The sequence below is a fragment of the Pristiophorus japonicus genome, unplaced genomic scaffold (genome assembly GCF_044704955.1).
Source record: "Pristiophorus japonicus isolate sPriJap1 unplaced genomic scaffold, sPriJap1.hap1 HAP1_SCAFFOLD_637, whole genome shotgun sequence".
Taxonomy (NCBI): domain Eukaryota; kingdom Metazoa; phylum Chordata; class Chondrichthyes; family Pristiophoridae; genus Pristiophorus; species Pristiophorus japonicus.
This window is the reverse complement of record NW_027254549.1, coordinates 182,774-198,783: the sequence shown is the minus strand read 5'-3', so window position 1 is coordinate 198,783 and position 16,010 is coordinate 182,774. Positions and strand designations below refer to the sequence as shown.

General features: G+C 45.6%; 2 pseudogenes; one reads left to right on the top strand and one right to left on the bottom strand.

Moving 5' to 3' along the window:
* Window positions 1–16,010, bottom strand: part of LOC139255819 (zinc finger protein 239-like) — a 55,883-nt pseudogene that overhangs the window by 12,129 nt on the left and 27,744 nt on the right.
* The window catches only part of LOC139255817 (zinc finger protein 256-like), a 41,203-nt pseudogene continuing 25,200 nt past the window's right edge, over window positions 8–16,010 (top strand).

The window sequence follows — 16,010 nt, the reverse complement described above, 5'->3', positions numbered from 1 at the left end:
TGCGCGAGCGGAGAAGACGGACGTCACTGGACTGGACTATTCAGGGAGGCGGTAGGAGATTGTGGGCGCGGGGGAGGATCTGGATCCGCAGGTGGGCCGGGGAGCTTCACACACACACACCCCCACCCCCGCTGTAGGCCTCAGGCGCAGAATCATAGCCCACAGGCCCCGGGTTTGCCCCGTGGTGACAGGCCCGGGCAGCGCGGTCACTGGCCTCCATTTTGCACAGGGCGGGGTCACGGCGCTTGCGCAATCTCCATGGCCAGAAACACTGAGTGGGCGGGGCTTCAGTGTCCCAGTGCCCGCGAGATGGAGTAACCTTGGCAACAGGCGCGTCATCACCTCACCACAGTAACCTGGGCAATAGGCGCGTCATCAGCTCACAATAGTAACCCTGGCAACAGGCGTGTCATCACCTCACCACCGTAACCAGGGCACAGGCTTTTCATCACCTCACAACACCATCCTGGATTTATATAGCGCCTTCAACCTAGTAAAATATCCAAAGGTGCTTGAGAGAAGCGTTATAAGAGAATAGTTTGTCACCGAAGCAGAGAGATTTAGAATCACAGAAATTTACAGCATGGAAGGAGACCATTTCGGCCCATCATGACCGCGCCGGCCGACAAACAGCTATCCATCTTAATCCCACTTTCCAGCTCTTGGTCTGTAGCCCTGTAGGTTACGGCACTTCAAGTGCAGATCCAAGCACTTTTTAAATGTTATGATGGTTTCTGCCTCGACCACCCTTTCAGGCAGTGAGTTCCAGACTCCCACTAAATTCTGGGTGAAGAAATTTACCCTCTAATCCCCCTACCTGCAGAGTGAGGGAGTTTCAGAGTTTGGGGCCTAAAAACAGAAGGCAGGACCACCAATGGCGAACTGTTTATAATTTGGGATCCTCATGAGGGCAGAATTTAAGGAGATCAGATATATGGGGAGAGGGTTGGGCTTGTGAGGCTGAATGAGATTACAGAGATAGGGAGGGGCGAGGCCATGGAGGGATTTGTAAACAAGGATGAGAATTTTGAAAATGAGGTGTTGCAAAACTGAGCCAGTGTAGGTCAGCGAGCACAGGGGTGATGGGTAAGCGGGACTTGGTGCAAGTTAGGACGCCGAGTTTTGGATGACCTCAGGATAATGTAGCGTATATTGTGGGAGGCCAGCAGGAGTTTGTTGGAATAGTCAAGTCGAGAGGTAACAAAGGCATGCTTGATGGCTTCTGCAGTAGATGAGCTGAGACAGGAATGCAGACGGGCAATGTTATGGGGGTGAAAATGGGTGGTTTTAGTTAAGGTGCAGATATGTGCTCAGAAGCTCATTTCAGGGTCAAATATAAACCAAGTTTGTGATGAGTCTGGTTCAGCCTCAGGCAGATGCTAGAGAGAGAGATGGAGTCGGTGGCTAGGGAACGGATTTTGTGACAGGGAATTTTCTGCTCACCTGGTACTGGATGTCGTACAAGCACTCTGACAATTTAGAGATTGTGGAGGGGTTGAGAGAAGTGGTGGTGAGGTAGAGCTGGGTGTCGTTAGAATCATAGAATGGTTACAGCACAGAAGGAGGCCATTGGGCCCATCGAACCCTTGCCGGCTCTCTGCAAGAGCACCTCAGCTAGTCCCACTCATCTGCCTTTTCCCTGCAGCCCGACAGATTTCTCTCCTTCAGGTACTTATCCAACTCCCTTTTGAAAGCAGTGATTGACTCTGCCTCCACCACCCCTTCAGGCAGTGCATTCTGGATCCTGACAACTTGCTCTGGTTCTCGATCCTTCCACCAATGGGAACAATTTCTCTCTACTCTGTCCAGACCCCTCAGGATTTTGAACACCTCTATGAAATCTTCTCTGCTCTAAGGAGAACAACTCCAGCTTCTCCAGTTAATCCATGTTACTGAAGTCCCACATCCCTGGAATCATTCTCATAAATGCTGCAGCTCCTGACAGACCGCATTGCAGCACTGGAGCTGCGCATGGACTCACTCTGGAGCATCCGCAATGCTGAGGATGTCGTGAATAGCCCGTTTAGTCAGTTGGTCACACCGCAGGTATAGGTTACTCAGGCAGATAGGGAATGGATAACGATCAGGCAGAGCAGTGGAAGGAAGGTAATGCAGGGGTCCGCTGCGGTCATCTCCCTCCAAAACAGATATACCGTTTTGGATACTGTTGGGGGAGATGACTCATCAGGGGAAGGCAGCAGCAGCCAAGTTCATGGCACCATGGATGGCGCTGCTGCACAGGAGAGCAGGAAAAAGAGTGGGCAAGCTTTAGTGGTAGGGGATTTCGTTTCTGCGGCCGCAATCGAGACTCCAGGATGGTATGTTGCCTCCCTGGTGCAAGGGTCAAGGATGTATCGGAGTGGCTGCCGGGCATTTTGGAGGGAGAGGGTGAACAGCCAGTTGTCATGGTGCATATAGGTACCAACGATATAGGTAAAAAACGGGATGAGGCCCTACAAGCTGAATTTAGGGAGCTAGGAATTAAATTAAAAGGTGGACTTCAAAGTTGTAATCTCAGGATTGCTACCAGGGCCACATGCTAGTCAGAGTAGAAATAGCAGGATAGTTAAGATGAATACGTGGCTTGAGGAATGGTGCAAGAGGGAGGGATTCAAATTCCTGGGACATTAGAACCAGTTCTGGGGAAGGTGGGACTAGTACAAACTGGACGGTCTGCACCTGGGCAGGACTGGAACCAATGTCCCAGGGGGATTGTTTCCTAGTACTGTTGGGGAGGGTTTAAACTAATAAGGCAGTGGGATGGGAATCTATGCAGGGAGACAGATGGGAGTAAAATGGAGGCGGAAGCAAAAAGTAGAAAGGAGATAAGGAAAGGTGGAGGGCAGAGAAATCAAAGGCAAAAATCAAAAGCGGCCACATTACAACATAATTCTAAAAGGACAAAGAGTGTTAAAAAAACAAGCCTGAAGGCTCTGTGTCTCAGTGCGAGGAGCATTCGTAATAAGGTGGATGAATTAACTGCGCAGATAGCTGTTAACGGATATGATGTAATTGGGATTACGGAGACATGGCTCCAGGGTGACCAAGGGTGGGAACTCAACATCCAGGGATAATCAATATTCAGGAAGGATAGACAGAAAGGAAAAGGAGATGGGGTAGTGTTGCTGGTTAAAAAGGAAATTAACACAATAGTAAGGAAGGACATTAGCTTGGATGATGCGGAATCTGTATGGGTGGAGCTGCGGAACACCAAAGGGCAGAATACGCTAGTGGGAGAAATGTACAGACCACCGAACAGTGGTAGTGAGGTTGGGGATGGCATCAAACAGTGCAATAAAGGTACAGCAGTTATCATGGGTGACTTTAATCTACATATAGATTGGGCTAACCAAACTGGTAGCAATACGGTGGAGGATTTCCTGGAGTGCATGGAGGGATGGTTTTCTAGCCCAATATGTCGAGGAACCAACTAGAGAGCTGGCCATCCTAGACTGGATGTTGTGTAATGAGAGAGGATTAATTATCAGTCTTGTTGTGCGAGACCCCTTGGGGAAGAGTGACCATAATACAGGAGAATTCTTCATTAAGAAAGAGAGTGACACAGTTAATTCAGAGACTAGGGTCCTGAACTTAAAGAAAGGTAACTTCGATGGTATGAGACGTGAATTGGCTAGGATAGACTGGCGAATGAAACTTAAAGGGCTGACGGTGGATAGGCAATGGCAGACTTTTAAAGATCACATGGATGAACTTCAACAATTGTACATCCCTGTCTGGTGTAAAAATAAAATGGGGAAGGTGGCTCACCCGTGGCTAACAAGGGAAATTAGAGATAGTGTGAAATTCAAGGAAGAGGCATATAAATTAGCCAGAAAAAGCAGCAAACCTGAGGACTGGGAGAAATTTAGAATTCAGCAGTGGAGGACAAAGTGTTTCATTAGGAGGGGGAAAATAGAGTATGAGAGTAAGCTTGCAGGGAACATAAAAATTGACTGCAAAAGCTTCTATAGATATAGGAAGAGAAAAAGATTAGTGAAGACAAATGTAGGTTCCTTGCAGTCAGAATCAGGTGAAATTATAATGGGGAACAAAGAAATGGCAGATCAATTGAACAAATACTTTGGTTCTGTCTTCACTAAGGAAGACACAAATAACCTTCCGGAAATACTAGGGGACCGAGGGTCTAGCGAGAAGGAGGAACTGAAGGAAATCCTTACTAGTCAAGAAATTGTGTTTGGGAAATTGATGGGATTGAAGGCCGATAAATCCCCAGGGCCTGATAGTCTGCATTCCAGAATACTTAAGGAAGTGGCCCGAGAAATAGTGGACACATTGGTGGTCATTTTCCAACATTCTATAGACTCAGGATCAGTTGCTATGGATTGGAGGGTAGCTAATGTAAGCCAACTTTTTTAAAAAGGAGGGAGAGAGAAAACAGGGGTTAGCTTGACATCGGTAGTGGGGAAAATGTTGGAATCAATTATTAAAGACGTAATAGCAGCGCATTTGGAAAGCAGTGACAGGATAGGTCCAAGTCATCATGGATTTATGAAAGGGAAATCATGCTTGACAAATCTTCTACAATTTTTTGAGGATGTAACTAGTAGAGTGGATAAGGGAGACCCAGTGGATGTAGAAACATAGAAACATAGAAAATAGGTGCAGGAGTAGGCCATTCGGCCCTTCTAGCCTGCACCGCCATTCAATGAGTTCATGGCTGAACATTCAACTTCAGTACCCCATTCCTGCTTTCTCGCCATTCCCCTTGATCCCCCTAGTAGTAAGGACCTCATCTAACTCCTTTTTGAATATATTTAGTGAATTGGCCTCAACAACTTTCTGTGGTAGAGAATTCCACAGGTTCACCACTCTCTGGGTGAAGAAGTTCCTCCGCATCTCGGTCCTAAATGGCTTACCCCTTATCCTTAGACTGTGACCTCTGGTTCTGGACTTCCCCAACATTGGGAACATTCTTCCTGCATCTAACCTGTCTAACCCCGTCAGAATTTTAAATGTTTCTATGAGGTCCCCTCTCATTCTTCTGAACTCCAGTGAATACAAGCCCAGTTGATCCAGTCTTTCTTGATGGGTCAGTCCCGCCATCCCGGGAATCAGTCTGGTGAACCTTCGCTGCACTCCCTCAATAGCAAGAATGTCCTTCCTCAGGTTAGGAGACCAAAACTGTACACAATACTTCAGGTGTGGCCTCACCAATGCCCTGTACAACTGTAGCAACATCTCCCTGCCCCTGTACTCAAATCCTCTTGCTATGAAGGCCAACATGCCATTTGCTTTCTTAACCGCCTGCTGCACCTTCAATGACTGATGTACCATGACACCCAGTTCTCTTTGCACCTCCCCTTTTCCTAATCTGTCACCATTCAGATAATAGTCTGTCTCTCTGTTTTTACCACCAAAGTGGATAACCTCACATTTATCCACATTATACTTCATCTGCCATGCATTTGCCCACTCATCTAACCTATCCAAGTCACTCTGCAGCCTCACAGCATCCTCCTCGCAGCTCACACTGCCACCCAACTTAGTGTCATCCGCAAATTTGGAGATACTACATTTAATCCCCTCATCTAAATCATTAATGTACAGTGTAAACAGCTGGGGCCCCAGCACAGAACCTTGCGGTACCCCACTAGTCACTGCCTGCCATTCTGAAAAGTACCCATTTACTCCTACTCTTTGCTTCCTGTCTGACAACCAGTTCTCAATCCATGTCAGCACACTACCCCCAATCCCATGTGCTCTAACTTTGCACATCAATCTCTTGTGTGGGACCTTGTCGAACGCCTTCTGAAAGTCCAAATATACCACATCAACTGGTTCTCCCTTGTCCACTCTACTGGAAATATCCTCAAAAAATTCCAGAAGATTTGTCAAGCATGATTTCCCTTTCACAAATCCATGCTGACTTGGACCTATCATGTCACCTCTTTCCAAATGCACTGCTATGACATCCTTAATAATTGATTCCATCATTTTACCCACTACCGATGTCAGGCTGACCGGTCTATAATTCCCTGTTTTCTCTCTCCCTCCTTTTTTAAAAAGTGGGGTTACATTGGCTACCCTCCGCTCTATAGGAACTGATCCAGAGTCAATGGAATGTTGGAAAATGACTGTCAATGCATCCACTATTTCCAAGTCCACCTCCTTAAGTACTCTGGGATGCAGTCCATCAGGCCCTGGGGATTTATCGGCCTTCAATCCCATCAATTTCCCCAACACAATTTCCCGGCTAATAAGGATTTCCCTCAGTTCCTCCTCCTTACTAGACCCCCCGACCCCTTTTATATCCGGAAGGTTGTTCGTGTCCTCCTTCGTGAATACCGAACCAAAGTACATGTTCAATTGGTCCGCCATTTCTTTGTTCCCCGTTATGACTTCCCCTGATTCTGACTGCAGGGGACCTACGTTTGTCTTTACTAACCTTTTTCTCTTTACATATCTATAGAAACTTTTGTGGTGTATTTGGACTTTCAAAAGGCTTTTGGCAAGGTCCCACACAAGAGATTAGTGTGCAAAATTAAAGCACATGGTATTGGGGGTAATGTATTGACGTGGATAGAGAACTGGTTGGCAGACAGAAAAGAAAGAGTCGGAATAAACGGGTCCTTTTCAGAATGGCAGGCAGTGACTTGTGGGGTACTGCAAGGTTCAGTGCTGGGACCCCAGCTATTTACAATATACATTAATGATTTAGACGAAGGAATTGAATGTAATATCTCCAAGTTTGCAGATGACACTAAGCTGGGTGGCAGTGTGAGTTGTGAGGGGAATGCCAAGAGGCTGCAGGGTGACTTGGACAGGTTCGGTGGGTGGGCAAATGCATGGCAGATGCAGTATAATGTAGATAAATGTGACGTTATCCACTTTGGTGGCAAAAACAGAGAGACAGACTATTATCTGAATGGTGACAGATTAGGAAAAGGGGAGCTGCAACAAGACCTGGGTGTCATGGAACATCAGTCATTAAAAGTTGGCATACAGGTACAGCAGGCGGTGAAGAAGGCAAATGGCATGTTGGCCTTCATAGCGAGAGGATTTGAGTACAGGAGCAGGGAGGTCTTACTGCAGTTGTACAGGGCCTTGGTGAGACCACACTTTTAATATTGTGTCCAGTTTTGGTCTCCTAATCTGAGGAAGGACATTCTTGCTATTGAGGGAGTGCAGCGAAGATTCACCAGACTGATTCTCGGGATGGTGGGACTGACCTATCAAGAAAGACTGGATCAACTGGGCTTGTATTCACTGGAATTTAGAAAAATGAAAGGGGATCTCATCGAAACATATAAAATTCTGACGGGATTGGACAGGTTAGATGTAGGAAGAATGTTCCCGACGTTGGGGAAGACCAGAACCAGGGGTCACAGCCTAAGGATAAGGGGTAAGCCATTTAGGACTGAGATGAGGAGAAACTTCTTCACACAGAGAATTGTGAACCTGTGGAATTCTCTCCCACAGAAAGTTGTTGAGGCCAGTTCATTAGATATATTCAAAGGGGTGTTACATGTGGCCCTTACGACTAAAGGGATCAAGGGGTGTGAAGAGAAAGCGGGAAAGGGATACTGAGGTGAATGATCAGCCATGGCCTACTCCTGCACATATTTTCTATGTTCTATGTACATTGCACATACAAGTTCTTTGTGTTTCTTGGGTTAGATCATTAAGTCGCACACTTATCTTATTGACAGTTTGGGCATGAGGCTCTCGGATTTCCTCGATTTGCAGCATTTTTCTGGCGACCTCGTCCCCAATTTCTGACAACTGCGAAGTCCGATCGTTTTTCTTTCGCAAAAGGGTTCTCAAACGATGGGCTAAGTCTTGAACATCTTGGTCTATACTGGCTATGTCAAATGTGTTAACAGCTGCCACCCTTGTCGCATACCAATAGTGTGTGTCGGTTGTTGATAGACAATAGATAACATAAAAACCACACAGTCTCATGGTTCATTGTCGGACTATCTCGATCATATGTTCCATAAGTATCACCTCAGCGTCTAACCGTTGTGACTCTCTCGTCCCCATTTCGCTTAATGCCCATTGTACTTGGTCCTCAATTGGCCCAATTAACTATCCAAATTCATTATATCTTCCCTTTGGCAGCTAAACTTTTAACTCCTTTCTCATGATATTTATTACCTTCGCAAATAATTACTTAATGAAACCCGCGCCCCAAATCTCACAGTTTGGACTGGGGTAATACAAAAGGTTCCTGTCGCAATGGGACAAGTCAGGTTGGTACCATACTGGTATTCCCGGTGTATGGTGCTGACACAATATTCACCTTCCCTCTTTATACAGATCATACAGGAAAATGCTGTCCCGCAATTACCTTCATGGTGCAATTCCATGTTATCCCATCCATCCGGGTTAATTTTCCGTGTTCATTGTATCCTACTAAATTTTCTCCGGCATGCTTGAGTAATACCCTACTATCTCTAACAGGGTGATGTCAGTCTGTTCCTGTAAATGACACTCGTGCCACCGGGTACACCTGTACCAACCTTCTGACTTGGCACAGAGTCTTAGTAAGTTGATAAGTGGACATTGCCCTAGGTCTTGATCAGTTACCCAGAAAGAGAGCTTTCCCTCTGCAATATGCTGCAGGTTTCCTTGGGCTTGTTCCACTTACCAAGATCCATACATTACTTCGAACCGTTTTGTTGAAGACTATTTGTTCTCCTTCTATAATCTTGTTTACCCCCTTTTAGCATTAAACCAGTTGCAACATATTAATCAGGCCTCACTGCCTCCTGTTATGATTCTCCCCAATAGTCTCGGCATCATTCTTAACAAGATACGATCAAGCCCATCACTCTCCCTGAATTCAGTGCAGGTTATACTGGCTGTTTTCCAAACTCCCTTGCTCATTCTCCTATGTAGCTGCGCTGTTTTAGGCTTGCACCACCCAGGTAGTCCCACTTTGGTCAGATTCAATATTACAGGTGCCACTTTGTGATGCACATCATGGTACAATATCACCTGAGTTGAGATTACCATTAGCCCATTTGTTGGCCCTGGGATGTGTTTATGACAAACAATTCGCTTTTCCCACAAATCTGTTTATTCGTTGGAGAAGGAGCCTTTGGATGAGTCTTTTTTTAAAACTACTGATTGTACAACCGCGCTCCCGTCCTTACACCCCTTGATATAATGGGCGGTTACAGCGGTATGATTACCATGCAGCTGTAAATGTACCCCTATCCTATACCGTCGGCCGTTCCCTACTTCGACCATTCACGATATGTCTCTTACTACTCTGTGAGATTGGCAGGGTTTGCGAGGTATGTCTGTGGACAGGAGGTAGTTCTAAATCTGGGACCCGAGGAGATTCTTCCAGTTCCCGTGTCCTGTCCACTTCCCTTTGGATCATACTGTTTCAAAGGTATTGTTAATTCCTGGATTCTTTTACTTCAATCTGGTTCAGTAAAATTACTGAGTCGAATACCTCTTGTGCTTTGAACAAAGCAGTCTTTATTACCGGCCAGTAAGACCTATCAGACAGAAGATATACTCTCTGGATAGAGCGTACACACTCCCTACGGATAGGTGAAGTTACATCGTAAAGCGTTAACAGTTATACAGTTTTGAAATCAGATAACAAAATACAAATGGATTGACAGTCTAACTCAGACACTCATTAGTCAATCTATATGAGATGTTCTTCTTGAAAGCTCAAGTATTGCCTCCAAATGTTTCAATCTAATGGTGTGACTATTTACTGAGACCTTGCAATTCTGCAGATGTATTTCATGTTACAATTATATATTATTGGCAGGATTAGTGACTTGAAACCTTGAGACAGATTGTTAGCTATGCTGATGTTGCACTATTTGCAATCTGACATTCTCCCAGCTATTCTTCCATGGCTTATACATTTTCATATATCCCGTTTACTTTACTATCCTTAATTCCATATATTCCGTTCAGATATCCACATCCCCCCTTTTATCATTCTATGATAACATTTAGGATCATTCTATGAGTATTGCATTGTTGAGTAGTTCTCTAGTTTGTTGGATCATAACCGGGAACCCTTGACCACAAGAGGGTCTGCTAACCTTGTCATTGCTTTACAGCAGAGGTTAAGGCAACCAACAATCAAACAGCAGGTAATTATTATGATGAGAAACCAATCAAACCTGCTAAGTTCTTTTGCTGGTGTGGATAACTTTTTCACCTCCTTCCTTATGTGATCGGCAAGGTGGGTTATGTTTTCTGAACTATCAGGAATGTAAGTGCAACATTCAGATCCTATCAGGGCACACGTTCCCCCTTTTTCAGCTAACAGGTAATCGAGGGCCATTCGGTTTTGTAATGCTACGGTCCTTATCGTTACCATTTCAGCTGTGATGCCCTCCAGAGCCTCAGCAGTGCGGTTAGCTACCTGTTCCAATATCGTTTCTTTGAATCCATCTAACAGTCTCAGTTAGGGTCAGGGGAACGGTGCGCAAAGGAATTCCCCCTTTGGAATGTATAGGGATATGTGAACACACCCAGCATCTAGTGAAGTGCCCTTTTTCCGCATAAACGTAAGACATATACAAAAAGGTGTTTACATGGAGCTCTCGCCTTTGTCTTCCTTCCCGTTCACCAAAACTGTCATATATCAACACTATTATGCAGACAGTAGCATACAGACACAGTCTCATCTTATAAATAGTCCAATTATTTAGCTGATAAAAAGAGTTCTGTTTTCACGTTTCCCTTCAGGTCTCCGTCAGTGTATTTGGCTTTCTGACAGGTAAGAGTTCAAACTGATCCTCCTTCAACTGCCTTATTCAGCTATAGGGAGGAGATCTGGAACAGAAACAGGAATTAGACTAACCAGCAAAATTTGTTTAAATGGTGATGAGCTTGCAGTGGTGCAGGTGAACCCAGGCACTTTTCCCCTCAACCTTGGCTGCAGTGGGGGTAGTGAGTGACACCTAAAAAGGCCCCTCCCATTGTGGCTCTAATCCCTTCCGAATCCATACTTCCCTGGTGCCACGAGGGACAATTCGGGTAAAACTGGGAGGTCGAGGTGAGCATCTTGAACCTGGTTGTGAACTAGTCGCAGAGCCTGAGTCAGAGAAAGAACATAGGTGGTCATCAGTCTAGCTGAGATCTCATATCTAGGAACAATTTCCCTCATTAACACCTTAACAACAGTCTGAGTCTTATTGTCCAGGTTAGGGTAGGCTTCAATCCATCTGCTAAACACATCTACTATTACTAACACATATCTGTAACACTGAACTTTTTGCAACTCAATGTAGTCCAACTGAAATGTCTCAAAGGGACCTTCGGGTAGGGGGTTTTACCCCAATCATAGGGGACTCCCTTCCCTGGAATATGTTGCTGGCCAACCAGGCAACGACTACTGATGTTCTGGGTGAGCGCCTGGAGTTTAGGGTGCCACCAAGTAGCCAAAAGCGTATCACTGGTTGCCCTTGCTCCACAATGAGTAGCAAAATGCAGACATTCTATAACCCATGAAGCCAACTCGTCAGACATGCAAGTCTGTTCCGCGGGAGTGGTCCAGAGTTTAGAAACATTGTCATAAGTACATGCATAATATTTCCACAACAGTTTATCTTTTTCAGGAGCGTCCCCCTGTGCTTTTATAACATCTTGGATGGTTGGCATTGGTTTTTCCGAGGCTAACTTATCCTTCGCAGGATTTTTAGTCTGACTCATAATTTTGGGCACTACCATCTGTTGGTCATGAGAGGCCTGTTTGGCCTCTTGGTACAATGGCAATGCGTTTGGGGAACATGAGGGCTTGCAACAAATCAGATACTAGCTGTTTGAGATATCTCATTCCCCTGTGAGGTTAGGAATCCCCTATTTTTCCATAATTGTCCGAAATCATGCGCCACCCCAAAGGCATACCTAGAGTCGGTATAGATATTGACTTTGAGATCGTTGGCCAAGATACAGGCTTGGGTGAGGGCGAATAGTTCAGCTTGTTGAGCAGAATAGGCGGTTTCAAAGCAGCAGATTCCAAGACCTGATTCTCCTGGTTTACTATGGCGTATCCTGAGATTTGTGTATCTTCTGGATTAATAGAAGTACTTCCGTCAACAAACATAAACAATCATGACTGGGTTCTTCCTCATCTTGGGGTGGCTCAGTAAGAATACAGTCTGGATCTTCCATCAACTAAATCTTCCCTGACTGATGTGGCCTCTTAAATTAAAGATAAGCAATCATGACTGGGTTCTTCCTCATCTTGGGGTGGCTCAGTAAGAAAACAGGCCGGATTAATTGCAGTACAGTGCCGAAAAGTCAGTTTAGGATTGCCTGTGATTTCAGTGGGTTCTGTCGGATAGAGGGCCAGTCCACATTGCCCTGCACTGGGATCTCAATTAATGGGAGTATAACCCACTTGGGAGGGGTCCTCTGCCCACACATGAGGATCCACATAGTCAGGTATGTCCGAGCCAGTATGATGCCATAGAGTTGTTAATACTTTCTCGGGGTCCCCATTAAATTGGACTGTTCGGCCATGTTTTATTTGCACATCCCGGCTGGTAGGGTCAGCCTCATCTATGGCCTTGCGTACCATAACTCCCAAATCCTTAGCATGGTGAGGGGCTAATACTTCACGAGCAATATGCGGTGCCATTGTTAGGGGCTGTTTCCACAGATTCTTATCCACTTCCACAAAATCTGCCTCTCTTTCCAGTCCAGTCACTCTAGCCCTTAATAGAATTCCCTTCACTTCCCCTTCGTGATTCTGATAAAAGTTCTGCAGGTCCTGATTCTTTCCACTGGGATCGTATGCTAGGGTCACGTGACAGGGTGCCTGCGGCAGGTCCAGAGACCACCACTGAGGGGTTCTAGTGGTATAATACTGCCGCTTAAGGGTTTCCTGTTTTACAATAATCCCATTATCTCCACACTCCAAATGCAACTGGAATTTGCAAAGGAGGTCTCTAGCCATCAAGTTACAGTCCAGATTGGTTGTGATAACAACTCGATGTTCCACCGATTCTTCCTGGTAACCCATTTTAACCGGTTCTGACACTGGGAATGTCGAGATTTGTCCCAGGAATCCTGAAAGTTCCTGTGTTTCAGTAGAAGCAGGGAGTTTAAGCTTTGATTGTACAGAAGACATGAAGGCTCCCGTATCTATCAAAAAGGGTTGCCACTCATTCAGAATGGGTTCGTCGTCCGGGGAGGATCCCTGCACAATCAAGCTGCGCAGTCAATCGGGGGACAATTGACCAAAGGGGTTGTTCTGGGAGAAGTTAGTGTAAGATCCTCCTCTCCCCCCTTGCCCTCCTCCTCTTCCTCCTCTTCCTTTTCCATGCTGACGGTAGGGGCAATTTTTATTCCAATGTCCTTCCTGCCCACAATTAAAACAGTCAATTCCTCTTACCCAGTCCCGGCCTCTTCCCATACCATGCCGGGGACAATAGGGAGGTTTATTAGCAGGGCTCGGGCCGTTTGGTTGTTTAGTATAACCGTATCCTTGCTTATCCATCCAATCCTGTATGCAACACTGCGGTTCTATTGATCCTTCCTCCCGAGATGGCTCTTCCTTTCTAGTCACGTATTCAGTCTTGACCCGGGTTGGGGGCGCACCTCCCCCCTCCCCTTTCTTTTTCTGCCAATAATATCTAACTGCCCTTTCCATCTGTCCGGATAGCGTGAGCAATCAAATAGTTGTTTGAAGATCACAGACATCTATAGAGAGGTGGTCTGCAGCTTGTTGTGCATCAGGGTTTGGCATTGGTCTGACAGGGAATTGGTGTCGGGACTTTGGGATCTTGGAAATCATTTCCAGGCCGGAGGATGTTTCAGAGCTGTCTGACTGCTTGACAGTTCTGCGTCTCGATCGGCGGGGGTGTTTGCTATGTCTTTCACAACTTGGACTGGTAGGTTGACTAGAAGATTTACGGGACTGTTTGTGATGTTGAGATATAGTTCTGCCCTTTCGAGTGTGAGATCTGGTCCTTTCGGCTGTATTGCTTGTAAACTGGGGATCCGAATCGCTATCAGAGGATGAGGAGTCAGTTTGGGTTTGTTGCTTTGGTGATATGTGGTTGTTCCTAACTCTTTTTACCGGAGTGTTAGGTGGAGGGTGTTGGGAAGAGGACTGGAGCAAGAGGCCAGGGGGTGCGGGAGGCGCCGTTGGGCGCTGAGTCAGTGGCCACTCATCAATTTCATCATCAGCCTCGGTTAACACAAAGCCAGCCATTTTAACTTGTAGTTGATCAATACCTTTCTCAGAGATCCCAGAGGATCTCTTAGCAAGTTTCTCGTGCGCACATTCATTCTTTTTTTTTAAAAGACGTCTACAGTTTTAACATGTGTTCCCTCTGTCAATGCAAGTCCTAATTTAATAGCATTTGTTTGCCAACTCGATAGAAGTGATGCATCTTTTAATTTCTGACAATAATGTCGCCAGGTTGCAATTAAATTTTTTCATCCCCTTTTCCTCGTCCCCTTCTCCAAATTAATCCCTGTGCTTTTTTTTTTACCTCTACGCTTCTAGTGTCACTTAGAGGCCACTGGTCATCTCCTAATAATTTGTTCAGGGCTCCTGATAATTTTCTAAAGTCTTCAGCTCTTTCAGGGAATTCCTCATATAGCTTTTGTAGCGGACTATCCGCATCCGTGGTTTTATCTAACTGATTACCCATTTTCACACTGCCCCTCGTATTACTGTGTCGCTACGCGTTCGTGTCGTCGTGCAATTTAAACAAACTTACAAATAGACACAGACTTTACAGAACTAACACGGACTTTAACTAACTCCAAATCTAACACTTACCCGCATCGCCGCACGGTCCGCGTCGCCGCACGATCTCAATACTAAACTACCACGTCGCCTCGCAGTTCACGTCGCCTCGCAATCCGCGTTGCCTCGCAGTTCACGCCGCCGCGCAATCCGCGTCGACCCGTGGCTCGCGTCGCCGCGCGAGTTAAGATACTTTAACTTTACTTCAAACACTTACCCGCATGATCCGCATCGCCGCATGATCTACAAAATAGACAAAGACTTCTAACACTTACCCGCATCGCCGCACGGTCCGCATAGCCGCACGGTCTACAAAATTACCCGCATCGCCGCACGGTCCGCATAGCCGCGCGATCTTAAAACTAAACTTAAAACTCTAAACACTTTAAGACTTACAGACTTACTGCCATTTGCACTGACTTTCGCGATTCGCGTTGCTGCGCCTCTGCGTCACTACGCGTTTACGTCACCGCGCGTCTACGTCACTGCGCGTTGACGTCACTGCGCGTTCGCTTCACTGCGCGTTTATGTCACTGCGCGTTCGCTTCGGCCCTTCTCCTCTCGGCCGCGCGTTCGCGTCGGCCCTACCTTCCGAGTTGCTGCGGGGTTTTTTTTTAAATTCAATCAGAGCCTAGACGGGCCAAGTGATATTCAAGGTCGACGTCGTACCTGAGTTGAACACCTATCCTCTATTTAAATCCCCATTTTATTCCCTGTGAGCCTAATTTTCTAATTTTGATTTCTTATGAGCCTCAATTAATTTCTTTTAGTCTCCAAATTTCTCTATCCTTTCGCGTCACTGCGCAGTTTAAATTCAATCAGTCAATGAAAGCCCTAATTTAATGGAGTTTTTCTGCCAACTGGACAGGAGTGATTTTATATTTTTCATAATTTAAAATCTCAGAACATTTTTTTCTTTCGGCACCTATTTAGTACGTTACTTTTTTTTTATAACTAGAGAGAAGTCTGGCACGTAGGCTGTGGACTGCTTTTCGTTATCTCAATTGTTCCAGCCTCAAGGTCGTGTTATTTAATATAATTATTTTTTTTTTAAAAATCCTTTTGAATCCATCTCAGTTGTTTTGCTGTGCCTTCTCTGAATGTTTGCTTTCAACAAGTTTTTCTTTTTTTTTTTAACCACCGGGACCATGTAATTTTTTCTTTTTTTAACAAATCTATCCTTTGGGCATTTCCTGGCTCCGCAACTTATCATCCGAATATACGTAATTCAATAAGGTTCACACTCTTAAACTTCCCACATACAGGACAACACTACGAAGGGTTAAAACAAACTTTCATT